The following is a 14,326-nucleotide window of genomic DNA, read 5'->3' as shown; positions in this document are numbered from 1 at the left end:
CGCTGAGGAAAAGCCAGGGGAAGGTTATGAGATGTTGAGGAGGGAGATTGAACGAGAGGTGGTGCGACGAAAATCTTTGGCCTCACAGCTGAGGACACTACTTGACAGTCAGCTGAAGGTTTACATTTTATTAAGCTGCATATACATGTCAAATTATATTCAAATTTTTAATAAAAGGTTTAATAGCAAGTGTAGCATCAGTTTGAGTAAAGTATATTTATATAGCATCGCTTAACAAGTATATACTTTCAGATGTAAAATTATTGCATTAGCAAGGTATACGTGATCAAGTATGACTGGTTTTCTTCAGGTTCTGAGGCGAGAGCAGCAGGCCCAGTGGAGGATCCACAGTGTGTTCACATCTCGGCTCAGAGAGTGCACCAGACTACTGTCTAAGCTTTATAGTAACAACCAGACTTCCACTGAACTGTTCCAACAAATGTAAAGCTTTCATTTGTTCAGTTATTCAAGTACAGCCATGTGAAAAAGAAAGAGTCAGGTGTGTGTTTACTCAGTACCCCAACAGTGGAGCTCCCAACAATCCACCCCTGACTGAAAAACCCAGGAGCCACATATCAGACTCTACAGGCCTCAATTGGCATGTTAAATGTTAAAGTTTATGACAGCACAATTAAAAAAAAAGACTGGCTCTATAAGACTGACTGACTGTCCTTTGGACTGATGAGTCCAAAGTAGTGATGTTTGGACATAATGCTCAGCACCATGTTTGGTGGAAACCAAACACAGCATATCAGCACAATCATCTGATACTAACTGTCAAGGACAGGGGTGGAGGGGTGATAATTGGGCTTGCTTTGCACCAACAGGACCTAGGCAAGTTGCAGTCTTTGAGTAGACTCTAGATGGTAACATAAATGGCTGAAATTGGGTAACATAACGGGACAATGATTTTCAGTGCAGCAGCAAAGGTACAAGAAATTGGATGAAAAAGCAAAGAAGGCGGTACAGTTGGCAAATCAAAGTTCTTAGTGAAATACAATGGTGGGACCTTAAAAGAGCTGTCCATAAATGAATACTCAATTATTAACAATCGATTTATTCAAGTTAAAAAGTGATTCTACAAGCTTTTGAATCATGGGATGTATGTCGTTTTTCACATGCATAGAGTCCTGTGAAAACGTTCTTTTTCCACATGACTGTAGTAATGAGGAACCTTAGAGTTTAAGAGTTTAAATTCCCTTGAATATTCAATTTGCTGTCTCCCATCTTCAGTTTGATCCAGAGGTTAACATCACTGGTTGATGAGATGGGAGATCTACTGTCAGCAGAGTGCCACCGTCAGGGGTCTTGGGGCTTGTTGGGCGATGGTATAGGAGCCAAACTGTTGTGCCCTGATACTGGAACTGTCCTTACCAAAGACGACATCTTTGGTGAGTCAAAACTCTTTCATTTGTTTATCTGCGCCTATGTTTCTTAAAGAAACTACACCATCTGAGGCTTATTAGGTGCACTGCAACATGCAGACTGACTATTGCTGAGAAAAGCTGGGTTAGAATACATTGTTGTGTGAATGTGTGTGTGAATGGGTGGATAACTGAATGTAGTGTAAAGCGCTTTGGGGTCCTTAGGGACTAAGTAAAGCGCTATACAAATACAGGCCATTTACAGGCCATTATTAATTTGCCAAATGTTAGATGATGTATCCAATAAAATATACACTGTATGTTTTTGTTGTAAATCAAACATAGCTGAAAAACTGCTGGGGATTTAAATTTACAAATAGTGTGAATGGGTTTAAATGAACATTTTATTTAGATGATTGATCACAATAATCTCCTCTTCTGCTTAACTCCAGATCCTGATGGGTCCGTCCGTGTCTCTGGGGCTGTTTATTGTGATTCAGTCACAGGCCTCATAAGGCCAAATGCTCACAGCCATGTGCTGCTGAGCAGCGGCCACACGATGGCAGTGCCACCTAATTTCTTTGTTCATCCACACACCGGTAGAGTTCTGCCCATTGCTGGAAACGTGGCCTATGATCCTGCCAGCTCTATATTAGTTTGCACAACTGACCATTGTACAGGTATGAATTGTCTGTGGGTTACTGAGGAGGGCAATGCTAAATAAAACAGTCAAAGAAAAAAGATTTCATGTGAACTTAGTTCAGACTTTTTAAAAAAAAAAAAAAAAATAAAGAGCCCAATCAATCAATCTTGTGTTTATGCTCAATAAACACAAAACACCAATGGCAATCTTTTGTATTTTAGAGATGAATAAATCTAAATTCACCAAGAGTGATTTTTAAAACCGTGCTATTAGAATACAATTACTAAAGAAGAACAACTTGACCAAAACATGGTGTTTCTACAAATAGAAAGCCTAATACACTGGGATCATGGTCATTTTAAGCAGTAATGAACTGAATCAAAATGAATATAACCGTTTTATGCTAAAATAGCTCATCTCATGGAAAATAACTTATGACACGCATTAAAGATTATTGAAGAAGGGCTCATATGGTTCATGAAACATGTCTGAGATAGGTTCCAAGGACCAACCTCTGCATTAAAAAGCAATTATGTGCTGTTTTTAAATGATTCCAGATGATAACAGGAAGTGGGATAGTCCTCTCCTTCCTTTCATTCCTTACCCGACCTCTTGCCACTCAGACCAGCCTCTCCCCAGCACTCACCTCAGAGGCCTCCGACCAGGCCAGAGACTGCAGCTGGGGATTCCCATGGCAGACCCTGACAAAGGGGTACCAGTACCTATTCTGGCAGTAACCATTCACCCCCAAACTGGGTTAGTCTACCCTCTGGGAAGAGTCCATGTCTGTCCTCTCACCCGCTTACCACAGCCTATACAGATTGGTTATCCTATGCTGGACTCCAGGACAGGGAACATTGTGCTCACCGTCGGGGTGAGCTTGGATCCAATAACAGGTTAGAGCTGCTGGAGTTCCTGTTACACTTTAGAGTTATACCTTCAGTCAGGCAAACTTGTTCTGTATGCCTCTGTAGGAGATGTGCTGCCAGTAGGTGGAGTCCTGCTGGGTGAGCCCTTTGTTGAACCACTGAGTGGGCAGATGGTGAGAGTTGGAGGAGCAACCATACGGGCTGGACAACTAGTGCCCCATGCAGGAGGATATCAAACTTTATTAGACAGCAAGGTGCTTAATTAGACTGATTGCTTTTGGTTGCATTTACATAATGAGTATCGATATGATAAAATGTAACTATTTCTATGTAACAAAACAAATTAAACAGATAATAGCAGATGTTTGATTCAAAAATAAAAACATTTTTGGAGTCAGAGTAAGATTTGTGTCTCACAGGTTCTGGCAGCAATGTTCAAAGTACTGAATGTGCTGAAGCCACTAACTGAAGAGTGGGGTTCAGATCAAAGTTTGCAACATGTGCAGTCCCAACCTGGCAGTGACAGAGGGAGTAGTCAACAAGATCATCTTCTCACTGCAGCCAAAGAGCTCCAGCAGGCCTGGGGGAGGAGCTTGCACTGTCAACTACAGCTGCAGACCAGGTTGGAGATCCTGCAGGAGTGGACCATGGGTCTGCAGCAGGATGGAGGGACTCTGGGTGAGGAAATGCTTGAATAGTTTGTTTTGGGCAGTACAAAACAGTTTGTTTAAAAAAAAAAAAAAAGAAATTTCTTCTCTCCTTTTTTTGTGCTTCTTTCTCTCTTGAGAAGCTCTTATCTTTCACCTTTAGGTGCTCTCTAAAAGTTTAGCTTCTCTAAGTTTACTAAAAATACATTTCCCCACATGGAAAAAAAAGTTAGCATTTCTTTCTCCTTTTAGCTTTTCATCTTAAGCTTTGCTCACCATCTACCACAAACAGTCTGGTTGCTGAAAGGAAAAATTACGAGGTGTTGGTCTATTACTCAGCCTACTGAAATGCACTTATTACTAACTTCAGAAAGTTTGATGAAGTCATTTCTCAGAGAAGAGAGATTCAGACTTGATATTGGAGCAAATATAAATGGTAAGAAAGCTGAAATACACAGTTCTGTGCAGAGGCCAAGAACAACCGAAGGTTGCATAAGCATACAGTTTTACTTTTATTTCTACAACCTACACAAGAATACAAGAAGTAATAGTTACTAATTACTGATTACATCTCCAAGAAAGTAATCCTGTTACTTTACTGATTACTTATTTTCAAAAGTAATAAATTACTTATTACTTAGTTACTTTAAAAAAATGTGATGCACAACCAGAATATGTAATAAAGCAATAGAGCTTTCAGCCCAATTCTATTTTTTCTGCATAATCCATCATATAAAATTGAATCAAATGAAAAAGTCTATTTTTAAAACTTGTTTTATGAGTTTTAATTTTTAACTTTATGCACACTGCATCAAGCAAAAATTAAATTATACGCAACAGTCTTTGACCTGAAGAAATTTGTTTAACATTTAAACCTATTTTCTGCATATTCGAGCATATAAAATAAAATAATGTTTTGTGTTTATACTCACTCTTTCAAATAGATGCAAGTAAAAGACAGCAAAAAATAAATAAAACCAAAGATTCCACAGCACAAAATCCTGTCACTCTTACATCTATCATAAACGCAGCCTGTTTATGAGAAAGTAACAGTAATCTAATTACTTTTTCTTACTTTACTTTAAAAAGTAATCGGATTACAGAAACACGTTATTGCCCATCTCTGATCACAAGATATTGAAAACATAAAACAATCAAAATGCTCATAATTGATGAACATGGTTAAAAAAATCACCAAAAGTGTAAGTACTGATAAAATGTTGTCATTGCTTTTGGTTTTTGTTCAGTAGTCATGGCAGCCAAGTTCGGTACATTCAGGAGGCAATTAATGAGTTTTTAATTGAGGCAGGGGAAGAGGCTGTTGAAATATTTGAGGGATGAGGAGACAAAGACATGTGAAAAGGCCTTTATATCTTGTAAATATAGATTTATTTCTATTTTGTATTTACTTTTGAAAATTGATGTAAATAGCAAGACCTATGATTGTTTGTAGGGGGCTTAATGTGAGCCATCAGAGAGTCAGCAAAACACAGGATTTATTTCCTGATATAATAAGCTGCAGAAAATTTCTGAGACATTCTGTTTTTGATATAATCTTGTGAGTCATTTAGTGATCTCAGCATGCTAAGGTCACAGGCTTTAACATCCAGGTGCAGCAGAGTATCGTCAGCGTAGCAGTGAAGAGAAATATCTCATAATTGCATGTCAGGGGAAGTATTTACAAAGAAAATGAAACTGAGAGATAAAGTGGGAGCAAATACAAAGAAGCAGGTGCTGACCCATAAACGCTGGGACCATAAACTGTAAATGTGAAAACAAGTCAAAGGATATTTAGGCTCCACAGCTTGGATTTCCCCAAGTGTGCAAAAATGAAACTCATGAGCTAACGTACTTTTAAGACCAAAGCAGAAAAGTGTTGCACATTAGTAGAAGTAGAACACAGAGACATGCAAAGCCTAATGTATTTACTGCAAAAATCAATGGTTTGGATATTAATTGGCACCATTAACAGTGAACTGTTGATTTTAAAGGTATCATCATAATAGTGTAATTCATCCTTAAAATACATGAGAGTATAGTTAGGAACTCTGATAATCATAGAAGTAAAAGTGTCCAAAAAAATAATACAAAAAACAACATAGTAGTTTTTTTTTCAATTTGTTACCAGTAATTTGTAATGGAGTAGATTTGAATCTTGACAAAACAACAATAAGAAAGAAAGTTTCTTTGATTTATTAATTAGGAAAAACTTGAATTCTGATAACCCTTTGTCCCACCAGGGGTTAACGTCACACAGGCAATACAATTCACATTGTCACACTTTTTCTTCTGTGACAAATGACTTCATATAACTGTGAACTGTTGTTAGTGGTGTGAATCATCGCTACCATCATGTCACAAATATGAAATAATGGTGGTGGTGTGAATCATAGGTTTGCAAGGTGTGGGGGGCCTGTGTCACGCTCAATTCCAAATTATAGGTGCATAAAATGAATCTTGCTCAACCCACATTTATTTTTGCACAGCCCATTGTGATACGCACCCCTCAAAGTGAAGGCTATGTCAATGCTTTTGAAAACAGGAAGATGTAGCCATTTTATTTATCATATTGTACATGGGAATACAATATGATAAATAAAATAACCCTAACCCTATATATATATATATATATATATATATATATAATACACAAAGCATTTGCTAGGGACTGAGTATGTCTTTGAGTTATTGGCTCCAATGTTAATAACCCATAAAATTTGAAGCGTCATATGGCTTTTGGAAATGAGTCATTAGCCCAAGGAGAACGACTCCTGCCTCACTTTTTCCATATGACCTTTTTCTGACACAGAAAACAGCCTGAATTAAAAGACCTTGACCTAAAAAACCTTATCTCCATTTTATAGTTAATTCCACTATTTCACCAACATTGGTGATTTATTACTTGGGGAACATAAACATTCCCAGCAAACATATCTTTAGATCAGGTGAAAAAGTGTTTTGTTGATATGTTCATGTGTTGATTATTAGAGAACGGTTAGAATCAAACATAACAGATTTTTCACAATTTGAGAAATCAAAGTAACTGTTAGTTTAATGGCCAGTGTCTGTTTTTTTCAGCCGGAAATTAAGAGACATTTAACTTTTTACAGCAGACAGGCCAGCCTCTAGTTAACCTAAGTAATCTTAAACCTCTAAGCTAAATTTGGCTGCTGCACCGAGAAGTATGCTTGACTTTTTGTTGCTATTGGTTATGTAAAAGAAACATATTACCTTAGCTGCAGATAAAGCATATTTATAATTCCGTATGCACAAGAGCCAGAAATAATCCAGTTTTGATTTACATAGTTTGCATTGCAGTCTCCTGCAGGCATGGAAACGTGTTTCTCCAGTAGTACAAAGTCCTGAATTCAAGTAATTAGAAATAGCTGATTGGTAACCAGAGAGAGTGTTAGGCCAAAAACCAAAAGGCAGCCTTTGTGAGAGAGTTCAACAGTTTCCTGCACAATAAGAAACTATGCGTATTAAGAAATTCCAGAAAGGCTTTGCATAGAGTTCTGACCTTTACATGTTAATCTTTGAATTCAGATGTTTTTCAGTCCCACACTCACAGCTTCATAAAATGAAGCACCTACAGAAATGCTAATAAAGGAATGGGATTTTATAAAGAGTTTACTGAATTTGAATAGTTTACATTAACGGGATGGCATGGTGGCAACAAGACATTTCTTTCCCCCTAGATATGACAAACTGTAAGTCGCATTAGTGTACCACAACCACAACAACACAGTCATGAAGTGTCAGACCATGTCAACTTACAGAACGAGGTCTTTAAGTGGTGAGCTACTTACTGCTCGCTCAATAACTGCACAGCTCCAAACCTTCTCTGATGTTAACATCAGCACAGAAACTGTGCACTGGGAACTTTATGGCATGGATTTCAATATCTGTGCAACTGCCCATAAACAGTTGTGGTCAGAAGTTTATATACACTTTCGAATAACACGGTACTTTGGCATTTTTAATTATTTTTTTCAATTTTTCCTTTTCCACAGTGGAACTATTATACAGCATACATTTTTAATAACTTTAAAAAACAAGAATTGGCCTTTGACATCCACACATTGTCAAAAATATATTCAGGCTCAAATATATACATATTCCCCCGTGTTTCAGCCACTTAGCTGTTGATTTGAGGTGAAGTTAAAGAATTTGAAGTAACCATCCTTCAGTATTTCATTTACTTTGTGCAATGTACCAGTACCACTGGCAGCAAAACAACCCCACAGCATGATGCTACCACCACTGTGATTGACTGGAAACAGTTATGCTGGTGTTCCAGAAGTTTCCAGTTCATGGCATGGTTGAGCCTTTGTGGTTTCTGAACAAACCAATTTCCTCTGGGTGGAGCTGTTTTATTTCCTCTTATGTACAATTGTTTGTGTCTACAGTTGTTGAAGTCTTGAAATCTACAGCTGCTTGAAATGGCTCCAAGAGAGCTTCCCAACTTGTATAAATCTACAGTTTTTCGTAGATCTTCAGTGAGTTCCTTTGACTTTCCCATTGTAGTTGCCACAACTGCAGTGTTCGACCTTTTTTGCTTGATAATCATTAAGATGATTAGGTTCACTTCTCATGATGTTTAACATGTTTTATAAGATGTTTCGAGAAATCATGATCATGTTTCATTTAAAAAAGGTTTTGTCTGCATTTATGTGTAATGAATGTAAAAATTCATTCTTTTTAAAACTGGTTAAAAAGCCTTGATAGAAATATGTTAGTTGACAGAACTTGAATGATTGCATTTGTTTCTTCTTCTATAACACGCTCCTGTTTTGTTCATACCAGGAGAGATGCCTCTGCCAGGTTCAGATATATGTGTACCGGCTTTGCTAGGGATGGAGTATCCTGATCCTTTAGGATCTGGCCTTAGTGTACCGATCCTGGGATTTCAGACTGATCTTGTTTCTGGGAAAACAATACCACTGACAGGGACCATGGAAGACCCAAATGGAAAAGGTATTGTGAAAACATGCTTTTGATATATAGTATAAAACCTAATCTTGTCTAATTGGCTTTTCACTAGCTAGGACTGCATCCTCATTTAGGTTTGATAGCATGTCTAGGAGATAATGGCAGGTGGCGTGAGTATGAACTGAGGCTGCAGTTTGGGGAAGGCTTCAGAGGAGACTGGCAGCGGCTCCTGGGCCTGGCGGATCCCTATGTACTAATGACAGAGGAACTGAAAAAAGAAGGGTGGGGCATGACAATGAGAACTAACAGCTTGTAGTGCAGGTGAATCGTATCTAAACCAAGAACCGGCACAGTTTAGTCCTAATCAGGAAATCCAGATAAATGATCTCCAATTAAATTCTGTTAAACATTACAGCATTGTGGAAGTTCTGCTTACTGATGCTGTTATACTTCACAGGACTGGTGGCGATCCGTTATGGATCTCAGACTGTTGACCCAGTGACAGGGCTATTGGCCCCAGTCGTCGGTGCAAGGCTGGACGCATCTAGAAAAAATGTTGTGCCAGTTACAACTTCCTACTGGTTAATGATTAGAGCTCAAACTGACAGTGTGCAGGTAACAGATAGATGTTTTCACAAATGCCCCCCTCTTCTCGGTAATATATATTTTTTTTGTTACTTCCTGTTGTATGCCAGGTGGAGGCACTTCAAAGAGAGGTGTGTGTGCGAAACGGTTACTGGCAGCAGCAAAAGCAGCGGGAGGAAGATATTCTAACTGATCTGGACTCGACTCTGTCCCAGTGTTTCTTTAGAGTCACAGACGTAAACTCTTATCAGGTCAGCAGGAGCAGTTTCCTTTCTGGTTCTAAATATCTTATAGAGCCTTAACTCAAAGTATAGAGCAAGAAATTCAAAAGGGTTGAGCTGTTTTAACATTTACAAATAATGCAAATGAATCGGGAGCAAACACTGGAAAATAAAGTTTTCCATTTCTTTCCCTGCACTGCAAGTGAAAATGTTCCTCCTCCTCAATGTTCCTCTACATGAAGATATGAAAGTGTGTGTCTGTTCGCTGCACCTTAGAATGGAGATATGTGCATGCATTTGGCTTTTTAGTGTCATTGTGCAAATATGTGCATCTTTTTCTCATTCACAGTGTCTGTACTCTGTTTCAGGCCCAGTGGTCTGGGAAGCAGCTGAGGGAAGCAGCCATGGAGCTGCAGGATTCAGCACAGACAGAGGCCCAGAGGAGAGCAGCTCAGCACTCCTGCTTGGCTCTGATCCTCCCTCCACTTGTTCTGCACATCCTCACGTTAGGTAAATTATTTGGCAAGCTGGTGGGAATGAATGAAAGCACGAAGGAAATTATAGTCATGACCTGCAGTGCACTTATATTTATAGCTTTCCAAAGGAGAGTGGTTTCATGCCAGTGTCTCACAGCACACTAATTAATTAAAATATTATTTTTCTTTTTATTTGGTTTGGCGGGTGTTTAAGCTTATGTTTCTTTCATCTGTGGGAACAGGTGATGAGGAGGAATGGGATCAGCAGTGTGTTTGGCATTCAGAGCTCCTCTCTGGCCTTGATAAATTGGACATGTATATGGATCAGCTGCAAGAGGACCAGGAAAAATGGATGGCACAGGCAGGAGATTGGTCTACAAACATTCATGCTACAGTAAGAACAGTTGCTTTATGGTTTATTGCTATCACTTCAGCTGTGTAAGGGAGTGACACCGTTAGGCCAGGAGTTCACTTCCTCTTTTATGCCAGCAGTAAAAAATGTATGCTATAAAGAGGTTTGGAACATCTTGTAGTTAAACTTTAACGCCAGCTCTTTGCTGTGAACAGCACTTTCTAACACTGTAAATAACAAGGCTGTCATTATTTTTCCTGCAGGACAGAGAGTTGAGACAGAGAGAGCTGGTGGAGCAGTGTTGTTCCAGACAGACTGAGTTGGAGGCCGCTCTTAATCCACTTCACTTTATCAGACACCTTTCGCTGCTCCGTGCAGACACTGCTCAGGTAAATAAAGAACACTGAATATAAATAAACCCCGTAAAAGAAATAAAAATAGCAGAAAACAGAATGGATATTTTTGTCTTTTATTTTGCTCTCAGTTTTGTTTGAACCTTTAGTAAACAGCCAAAGTGAGGTGAAAGCAAGCTTAATCCCTTCACCATCAAAGTTATGGCTTTGCTGGTAGAGTTTGCATGGTAACTCATAAACTTTTAAATCAATTCTGATAAATCTTTAAAAAACTTTGTAGGAGTGTACTGTGGGGTCATTTTAAAAATCCATTAAAATCCTTCTAGGTCTTCAAGGTAAACTAGAAGGTAAAAGTAAGACAGTGAGGTGCCTTGGTTTAAGATTGCACTCTTGTTGTATAAATGCATGGATTGTGTAACAGTTATCTTTTTCTGCTCGACTGTCTAGGCTGTACTGTGTGGGACGTTTTGGTTCAAGGAATATGGCCTGGTGCAGTACAGTGGATACAAACCGAATGTGAAGATCATGGGTTTGCTTCAGCAGAAGGCTTTGCCTCTGCTCGAGAGACTGAACCAGCTCCTTGAAGAAAAACAGCCAGCTGGATTCTCCTCCAACACATGCAATCAGCGCATCTCTGGTACATAATATATACTACAGATTGCCCTGAAGAAAGCACAATTTCCAGTTATTTTCTGCAATTTTCTGCTTTTCTCCATGCCATTGGATGTGCCAGTTTAAGATGTTTGTATACAAAGTCTGCATAAAAAACAAAAAAACATCCATGCACTCACAAATATGTGAGTTAAATACTGGGCCAAAAAAAATATAAGGACACAAAAAAGCATACTGCAGAACTCCAATCAACTTATTTCCTGTATCTTAGCAGTGTGTGACATTTTGAGCACACCTGCTCTCATCATCTTAAATCAGGGATCTTAAATCGCCTGTGACTGGTCACATGACCACAAGCCATGACAATCAATCATGACAATCTCCAGAGCCCATGTTTATTTTAACTCCCACATTTTAAAAATTTTCTAAAAAACAACAGAGGCCTTTGAGACAGCCTTATTTCTCTGTAATACATTGAACTTAACAAGCAATGAAATCAACATTTTATGTTAATAACAATAATAACAAATAAGATCTCTGCATTTCAAACACTCAAGGATATTTCCAAGACATAAAAATTGACACCTTAAATAATAACACAGCAAAAGTTAAAAATAAAACGAGTGTATGTGCCTAACACTAAAGTCCAGTTAGTAGGATCATACCATGGGACTCGATAAAAAGAAAACTAGATGATATATTCTACAGTTAGGCTGATGGGTTTGTCTTTGAAGGTTCTCAGTCATCCAGGTCATCGTAGTCTAAGGAGCTTGGAAAGAAAAGCGTCTGGACTTCTTTAAGTTGCTTGAAGATGTTTCACCTCTCATCCGAGAAGCTTCTTCAGTTCTTGGGTCGAATGGTGGACAGCCCCAGATTTAAGCCCTGTGGGAGTGTCCCCCCCAAAGGGACAATGGACCCCCTAATGATCCTCTACCTAATCTCATGAACCAAGGTGTGAAAACGAGTGTAGGTCACAATCAGCCAAGGTTTCGGATGAGCTCATTGTGAAACCTAGTCCCACACTATCATGTGATTTCTGAGGTCAGATGGCTTAGGATGTGAGTGGGTGCTAAGGCGTCCCTTCCCAGACACCTTAACGCCCACTCACATCCTGGGCCATCTGACCTCAGAAATCTCAGATAAGAGGTGAAACGTCTACAAGCAACTTAAAGAAGTCCAGACGCTTTTTCTTTCCAAGTTCTAAGTTTTAAATATCAGTTTTTTACTTGAATACTTGATGAAAGTCTTTTGCTCTGTATTTGCATTAATGAGAGCATCTCTTAACTGTAGAATCTGACAGTGGTACATCTACCTCCTGCTAGATGTCTCACTGTATCACCTGGCTCTTTTAATAACCATGGAAATAACTCTGCCATCATTCACTTTAGTTGTCTTTTGTTGTGTTTCTGGCATTTTGGTGTTGCTGAGCTGACCAGTGTGTTCTTTTTTTCTAAATAAGGTACCAGATTATTGATTTAGGCACTCCTAAAGTTTTTAATGGCTCTGTGAGAATTTCTTTTGGTTTTGCATACTTATCTCATGCTGTTCTCTTCACTTGCATCTTCTGTGTGGACCGGAGCACTCTAGCACAACTGTGCCATTGTTCAAAACCGTATAGACTTCTAAAGTTGGATTTTTAATGTTGTAGATTTATCAACAAAGCAGGCATATGGTTTGGAGAGTGCATCTAGAGTCTGGACAGCCTCTGTGCCTGTCGTGAAAGGTATGTGACATATGAGTGTATATGTAGAAATAGTGCATATAGACAGAAAGCATACAAGAAGTTCAACTGTGTTCACTGCCAAAAAGCACATTAAAGCAGTTAAAGTAGTGAAAAAAAATCTACCTCCAAAACCAAAGGTTCTGGACTAATCTTTGCCCAAAAAGAGAAGACACTAAGATACTAAAACATTTTTCGTCATGGCTTCCCCTTTGATTTTGTATTTATTTTATTTAATATTTTATTTTAAGCCTATATGCTATGGATGTCACGAGATGTTGGAAGGAATTGGACCCAAACACAAGACTCAGAACACAAAAGGCATAACTGAAAGAAGCAGCTTTTATTTGCTGTAACGAAACGCTCCAAACTAAATGCATGAAAACAAAACCTAACATTGGAAACTGAGAACAAGGAACTAGGAACAAGAACAAGGACAAGGAGCTAGGGAGGAGGCTTGAAAACACAAAGACCATAAGGAACAAAGGAGAATACACAGCAATGTGAGATGGCGTGACAACATGCAGAGAAAGACAGAAGACTGAATACACAGAGGGTAACAAGGGAATGAGAAACAGCTGGATCAGACCTACATAATGGGACAGAGAGGAAGCAAAACGGAATACACTGAACACAGGACAAGAACCTTTCAAAACAGGAAACATGAGACACACACACTAAGACACAGAACAGAACAGAGGAAGCGAGACACAAACACGGGAGCCAGAATGTAACATACATGATCGACATGTCGACTAAACATGGAGCCACAAGAGGGAACAAACTAAATGAACAAGAAACACAGAACTAGAAATACAAACGATTAAACTAAGATGATTCTTTTAAAGGGAACTTTATTACTAGGTCATTTTATGTAAAAATATTATGTCCAGGGTTAGGAACAATAGCCCCCCCCCCCAAATACTTGGGGTATTCCTATGAAGCAAGTTTAGTTTACCAGTTCCTTATCAGGCGTCCCTTACCCGAACATCAGCAATGTGTTCACACAAAGGTGAAGTCGACTGAGGAATTTATCAGTAATTTTTGTGGCCTTTTCATCTTCGCTCATAATATTCTTGCTTTTTTAGTCAAGATTTCATTTTTGTTTTTTTTCACACCCTGAGATAATGTGCAAGCCACTTGCATATTAAACCTCTGCAGCTTAAATACATGGTTCAACACGTTTCTTTGTGCGTTCTCAAAGGAATCTCAACCCAGTCTTTCAGGGAGACTGTGAACATTGCTCAATCTCAGGACACCGGCCTACAAGCCAGCTCAGCAGTGACACACAACTCGCAGAGACACACTGGATCTTCTGGCATTCACTCCCAGGGTGAGACAACACACATACTGGCCTCATACTACACAGATCAGAGAATGCTAACAACTTCCTTTTAAAATTTTCAGTCAGAAGGTGAATTAAAAATAGTCACAAAATAATGACTATTGTGTTTTAATTTACTCTTATAGAGAGCCAGCATATGAAAGAATCCACTCAGTCGACACACATCGCTGTTCCCACAGTTCCAGGTATTTATGATATGATGCCATA

The sequence above is a fragment of the Pelmatolapia mariae genome, linkage group LG14, assembly GCF_036321145.2.
Source record: "Pelmatolapia mariae isolate MD_Pm_ZW linkage group LG14, Pm_UMD_F_2, whole genome shotgun sequence".
NCBI classification, from domain to species: Eukaryota; Metazoa; Chordata; class Actinopteri; order Cichliformes; family Cichlidae; genus Pelmatolapia; species Pelmatolapia mariae.
Note: the sequence above shows the minus strand (reverse complement) of the source record.